This window comes from Manacus candei, unplaced genomic scaffold (genome assembly GCF_025592945.1).
Source record: "Manacus candei isolate 608988 ecotype Guabito, Panama unplaced genomic scaffold, ASM2559294v1 h1tg000008l, whole genome shotgun sequence".
Lineage (NCBI taxonomy): Eukaryota > Metazoa > Chordata > Aves > Passeriformes > Pipridae > Manacus > Manacus candei.
The window spans coordinates 18,336,724-18,343,909 of NW_026138056.1; positions in this window are offsets into that span (position 1 = coordinate 18,336,724).

Here is a 7,186-nt window from a genome sequence, read left to right on the forward strand (position 1 = left end):
TAAAAAAAATGTGCTACATTTAAAAAAAAAGTACTGGTACAGAACTCCATTTTCACCTTCAGAAACCAACGCAATAAAATGCTGAACACTGGGACAGCCTCTGTGGCCTGTCCCAAGACATGTCCACCTTCCACGGAAAAGTCCTTGAGAGGGTATGGAGAGACCAGTCACCCTCAAGCTGTCAACTGCAGAGAGGGACTGGGGCAAGTGTTGGAAAGTTTCTGACTTTAGGACTTTAAAAATGCGGGGTGTCATACAGAGAAGAGCGAACTGGCAGCAAGGAAGTCAGTGGTTGGGATTAAGGAGTTCAGAAGATCCCAACAGGAAGCCATATGCTTTGCTCCACTGTCACCCTGCTTCCTCCCAGCAGCACTTCCCCGGCAGTAGGCCATGGCACACATGCCAGCACCTTGAAGCAGAGGTAGAATTATCAAAGCACATCGCCACTTTGCCATTTTCCCAGCATTTCATTTCACCTCATCAAGGTCCTCAGCTGGAAGTTTTAGAATTTCTCACTTTTCTGAAGCAGGCTAGAGCTGTGACTCCAGAGGAGATGCCTAGAGCAGCTGAATGTGAGCTAAAGACCAACTTTTAAGACTTCTCTTTAAAAGAGAAAAATGTAGTATTCCTCAGATATCTGTAACACATACAGGTATCTGGTCTACAGAGCAGTTCTTCTGATACAGACATTTTTTTTACCAAAAAAACTCAACTAAACTAATCACACAAACAAACAAACAAAAAGAACCAACAACAAAACAAAACAATTAAGTCTCTCTAATTATTATTTACAATTACTTTTCCTCTGGGCATTATCAGTTAATCATCTTTCACAGCAAGTTGACTTCCCAGCATGTGGAAGAACAGTTCTGCTGGTAAGTGGTTGTACTCCAGGGAGGGAATTTGAATCTGCTAACACACCCAAGTGTCCACTCAACTTTGGTTCTGAGACAGGAGATGATGTTGATGTCATTGATAAGTTTTATGGGAATAAATAAAAGCCACGTTAAGATTAGCCTGGTCGTTTCACTTTAGGGTGATCCCAGTGGATTGTGTGGGGTAAGTACTGACTTTTCCCCAAAGAGCTCAAGCTCCTGCAGAGACTTCTCTTTACCTTTTTGACACCAAAAGAAAGATGATTCATTTCCAGGAGGGGTAAGAACTGTGTTGATTATATGCCAATGATACCTAAATCTTAGTCTTTGCTTTAGATTTAGAATGCTTGTTGACTTATTCTAGTGCCTGGTAGAAGTAAGAGAAAAATGATGCAGCTGAAGCTACAGAAAAGAAAATTTTACACACACAACCCCTAAACCTTGTCCCTTATAGCTTCTCTGCCTCCTCTTTTTCCCACCTTCATTCATACATAATGAATGGCTTAAAGACAACAGTGTTGTGATAAAAGAGCGGTGACTTTAGTTCTCTGAATAAGGGGTTGTGCCTGCACCAGATGACTAAACCAGTCTCTCCGGAACAGAGTGGTTGCTGACTCCAGGATGAAGTGGGGAAGGCTAAAGCCCCCTTAGCTGTTTCCCCTTTCCTTTTCCCAGCTAATCGAGTCCTATTAGTCATTCAGTCAGCGCCACAGAGAACCTAAAGCTACAGGAGTGAACAGTGCATTAATAGCGATGCTAAGAGAGGGGAGTATCAAGAAAAGCGAGGTGGCGAGGACATGGCTTTCCTCAGTGGAGGAGCAGGAGGGAAGTGAATGAGGGATTACTTAAACACATGTGTACCAGTAATGCTCAAAAAATAAACCCTCAATTGTTTGAGGTTATTTGAGTTTATTTAAGTCCCACTGAACAAAGGGTTAAGAACTGGCAAGCAAATACTCGAGAACAAGAGTCAGGGTGAAGCCCAAAATTTGTCAAACTGCACAAAGAGAGCATTTAGCCGGGGCACACACGGAAAGAACACACGTGTCCCCTACGCGAGGGGAGCCGAACTCCCATGGGAACAGCAGCCGGTCCCGCCGAGCGGGAACAGCAGAGGGTGCCGAAGCCCCGGGAGCCGCCGGGACCGGCACCGCTCGCCCATCCCAGCTGCGGGGTCGAAGTGCCCGGGACCCCCCAGCTCCGCCCGGGAGCGGGGAGCAGGCAGCGGGGGTGAGCCCCTTCACAGCCCCCTCCCTCACCCCTCTACCTGCACTTTTGCGTAGCCGTGCTTGGTTTTCTCCCTGCTTATATTTCATAGAATCACAAAATTGCTAAGGTCGAAAAAGGCCTCTGAGATCATCGATTCCAACAGTCAACTCAGTTCTGTCAAGCCCACCATTAAACAGTGTCCCCAAGTGCCACATCTACACATCTTATAAATACCTCCAGGGATGGTGACTCCACCACTTCCCTGGGCAGCCTGTTCCAATGCTTGACCACCGTTTAGAAATTTTTCCTAACATCCCTAAACCTCCCCTTGTGCAACTTGAGGCCGTTTCCTCTGGTCCTGTCATTTGTTACATGGGAGTAGACTGACACTCATCTCGCTAAAACCTCCCTTCAGGCAGTTGTAGAGAGTGTTAAGGTCTTCCCTGAGCCTTGTTTTCTCCAGGCTAAACAACCCCAGCTCCCTCAGATGCTCCTCATCAGACTTGTACTCCAGACCCTTCACCAGCTTAATTGACCTTCTCTGGACATACTCTAGCACATCAATGTCTTTCCTGGAGTGAGGGGCCCAAAACTGAACACAGGATTTGAGGTGTGGCCTCACCAGAGCCAAGTAGAGAGGAACAATCACTGCTCTGGTCCTGCTGATCACACTATTTTTGATACAAGCCCAGATGCCATTGACCCTCTTGGCCACCTGGGCACACTGCTGGCTCATGTTCAGCCAGCTGTCATGCAGTACCAGCTCCTTTTCCACTGAACAACTTCCCAGACGCTCTTCCTCAAACCTGTAGTGCCCCATGGGGTTACTGTGTCCAAAGTGCAGGACCTGGCAGATTGCCTTGTTGAACATCATGCAATTGGCCTTGGCCCATCAATCCAGCCTGTCCAGATCCCTCTGCAGAGCATTCCTGGTCTCCAGCAGATCAACACTCTTGTCCATCTTGGTTGTGAACTGACTGAGGGTGGACTCGATATCCTTGTCCAGATCATCAATAAAGATATTAAACAGGACTGTCCCCAACACTGAACCCTGTGACCAGTTAACAGCTGGATTTAACTCCATGTACCACCACCCTAAGCCTGGCCATCCAGCCAGATTTTACCCAGCAAAGAGTCCACTCATCCAAGCAATGACCAGCCAGAACTACTTGATAGTGTCAAGCAACAGCAAGCCACATATTTTAAGGCTTTTGAAGTCATTTGCTTCAGCATGTTAGACGATGACATGAAAAAAGACATTTAAGCTCATATATAGAATGTCGCAAAGAGGACAAACGACCATTTTACACTGTCTTGTTTGATGCTGTTACTAAACCATAGATTACTAAGTGTGAAAATGAATCTGAAAAATTGTACCAATGTTTTGCAGCATATGGAAGTGAGCCTTTTGAGAGGTGTTTAAATAAGCAATTCAAGAAGAAAATGAATATGGGATCAATTTGTCGATTGCTTACATCCGATTTCAGTATCAAACTGATAAATTCATGCTTCTCTTAGAAAGGAATTTAGTGGGACACATAAAATACCAAAGTCCAATTTTATTTCCATCACTTACTATGTGTAGAACCACTAAATTCAGTAATGCTGCTAATGGAGTAAAAATACCAGGCTAAAAATTTCATTTCTAAAAGACAAGGAGGAGGGGAAAGAAAAGAAAATCAATAGAAGCATAAGAGAAAATTGCAAGAGCAATCCAAGTTCAAAAAACCTACAGAAGGGGAAAGTATCTCTGCAATGTAGTGGCATCAAGAAGAATATCAAATGAGAATTAAGAATTTGTCAGGGGAACAAAGAAACTCATCAAAGACTTAGGCATTAAACAGAAGTATACCCCATGACTGGGTTGTCTTGACCTTTTTTCTGATTTCACCTCTTTTACTGTTAGTATAACTGCCTATTATTACAAATTATCAACATATTCATAAAGTAAATGGCACCAAGGCACTTCCTTTTTATTTGAATGAATTAGAATCCCATACCAGATAATTTTCCTAAGTACTTTTCAATTGTGGTAAAAGATTACTAATTGCTTTAGGTTGCTAATTGCTCTACATACCAAAAGATTTTTTTAGTAAATGCAAAGATCCTTTGAAATATCAAGAATGGAAAGTACTTTAGTGCCCATTGTTTCAATAACATGCTTTAAGTGAAGACACTGGTATCAAAGTATTCTATGATTCTAACATCTGCAAATACCTCTTTCTGGAATAAAATAACTATTTATTTCAATGGCTTTGTTACTACCAAAGATGGAAAATGAATGCATATGCACACATACAGGGAGATTGAGAAAAAGAGGGAGCTCCAGCAGTTGAGTCCGGCAAATGAGTTGGTGGCTAGGGTTACTGAAACAACGCGTTTTTAGGCTGTAACCTTTCTTCTTGGAGCTGGTACATTGTAGATGAAAAATATACTCAAAGACAGATTGCTGCTCTAGTCTAACAACCAAAACTCTTTCTAGACATGTGGATAGCCCAGGCTCACCTCCTTACTCCAAACCAGATACAGTAATTGTCTTAATCTCCCTCATGCGGACCAACTGAGCCTGTTCCACTAGTATGTCTTTGGTGTCATCCAGAACATTCACATTTAAATTGCCAATCACAATTTAATCTGTAAATTCTAGTTAAAAAATTAAATATTTCAATGTAAATTACAAAATCAACTCACTATATTTTAGGTGTAAATCTGAGTGTCTCACTTCAGTCATTCAAATCTGAACTTTTGACAGTAAATTTTTATTTACCTTGGTTTTTACCAAGTGTTTATGGGATGTTGTATAGTTTAAAGTTACATGATGATTGTAGAATGCTTGATCCACCCCTTAAATTAATGAAGAGTTAGGAAAGTATCAAAAACTATTCAGATAAGATTTATTGTGTCAGCTAGTCAGCAATAAATTCAGACACAATTATGGGTCCTCTAGCAAGACAAGTCTATTAATTATGATGTTAAAATTGTTGTGTGTGAGGCTAAGAGTCATAAAGAAAAACTCATTCAAGATAAATTATGTCCTACTGTTCTGGAATAGTCAAGTGAATGTAACAGGATTAAAATATTTATTTCATAATTGCAAATTCTGAATCCTTCTCATGCTGCATGTCCGTGACCCACACAATTTTGTTTCAGAAATCACACAGTACATGTAATTTCAGTAGAGAGTTTCAGAAGTCACCTTAGACATTTTAAGGGATGAATCCTCATTCCAAGAAAATGAGGCTCTGGTTATATAGACAGGTCCACTGAGTAAAAAGGATCATGATGAGATGTTCTTCTTTATGCTTTTCGGAACAATGAAGGACACTTCTTGCAATTAAGTCTCCCTCGATTATTAGAAATATTAAAAATACAGGACCAGCTCCTAGGAAGTGAACAGAATGAAAGAAGAGAGAAGAGCTATTCTTTTACAGCAAAAGTGCCACTCCAAATTTTGTATGTAGCCCGGACAATGCAAGAATGAACCATTTGAGGCCTTTGCTCTTGTACCTTTGTTGTCTCCAAAAAAAAGTAAATGGAATAATCCCAAGGCCGCTGCAAAGAGTCACATGTGTCTCTTTAAATGTTTTTGGGGAAAAAAGCTGATAAGCTGTTCTTATAATTAAATTTTGTCTTCTTTGGAATGTCTATGGCAACAAACTGAGGGATCTTCAGAGTTCATGGGCATCCCTGCTGTTCAGCCAACCCTCATGAACAAGATCAGTCCCATCATTCCTGAAAGTGCTTCATGCAGGCATGCCAGGTTTTAGGTGAAGGTCCTCTTTAACGGGTGTTGCCATGGAAGCTTTTTAGAAACTCAGCTCCGATAAGCATTTGCTGAGCAACTACCGGCTGGTGGTTTGGCTCAAAAAGCCTACAGTTCTTCGGCACTGTGATTGATCTGAAGATCCATGCTGTGTTTCAACTGACACTGGTATTACGTGCCTGTGTTTTACCTTAGCTTGTTAACCCTCCATTCAAACTGCTGGTTTTTCTGGTCACCCTTTCCCCCTTTAATTCCTACTTCGTAGCTGCTAGTTTACCCCGTGACTTAGTACGTTATAATAAAAAAACTGTATTTTAAGGAAAAAAATTGTAAAGAAATACAATAAATATTTAACTATAAGCTGTTGTAATTCAAGCATTTCTGCATGTCTAAGGTAATAAGATAACGATAATCAGGTGAAGTACTAACCATATCTATGTCATGTGAGCTTTCTACACCATTCTGCAGCAACTTGTTTCAACAAATTGAAGGGCAGTTTTATTTATTATTTTGCAGACTACGTTCATGAATATTGTTCTTTTACAGATTTTGTCAGTTGAAAGTATAAATAAGACTTTACCATTTCCAGATTAATAATTCCTCTTGGAGAGAAGGTGCTTCTGGGAAAGGATCCAAGTTCAGCATTTTTGAACCTATGTACCATATATACATAGAGCTATTGCTTTCTCTCTATGGTTGCCCCATGTTGCTTTAGAGCAATGGATTTTTGGGGTACAGTCCACTAAAACAATTTTCATCATAATTATATGTCCAGGCAGGCAGAAGATTTTTAAATTACCCAACCCTTCTTTTATTTCCCTGTGGGCCTCATTTTGTGCATAACTGGACATGATTAAATAAATTCTACCAGCAAATTATCTGAACCAGCCCTGTGTGAAAGAAGGAAAATGTAGATTGGAACTTTCTGCATTTTATACATTCTGATTAATTCTAACATTACCTCTGAATTAATTCTAGAAATTTTACAAACTTCTTAAGAACCACAATACTGCTGCGAGACAAATACAGAGGCTCACCGCCTGTATGATGGAGAAAACACTTAAAGATTGTGCTGTGCATCCAGACATATGGAAGACAATAAAAGGACCAGAAGCAGAATCAAAAGTGCCTTCTTTTTTCCTTTACTTATTCTCTCCTATACCAGATCATACGTCTGCCCTTTCTCTAAGCTTTCCTGTCGTTCCTCTTTCTAAAGCTTTTTCACAGTGTTAACATCACTGCCTAATTATGCATCAGACCTCTCTGAGTCAAATAGTCCACCTGCATCAAAAACTATGCACTACAGTATGGCAGGACTTGGTTGAATAAGCCCTGTTTT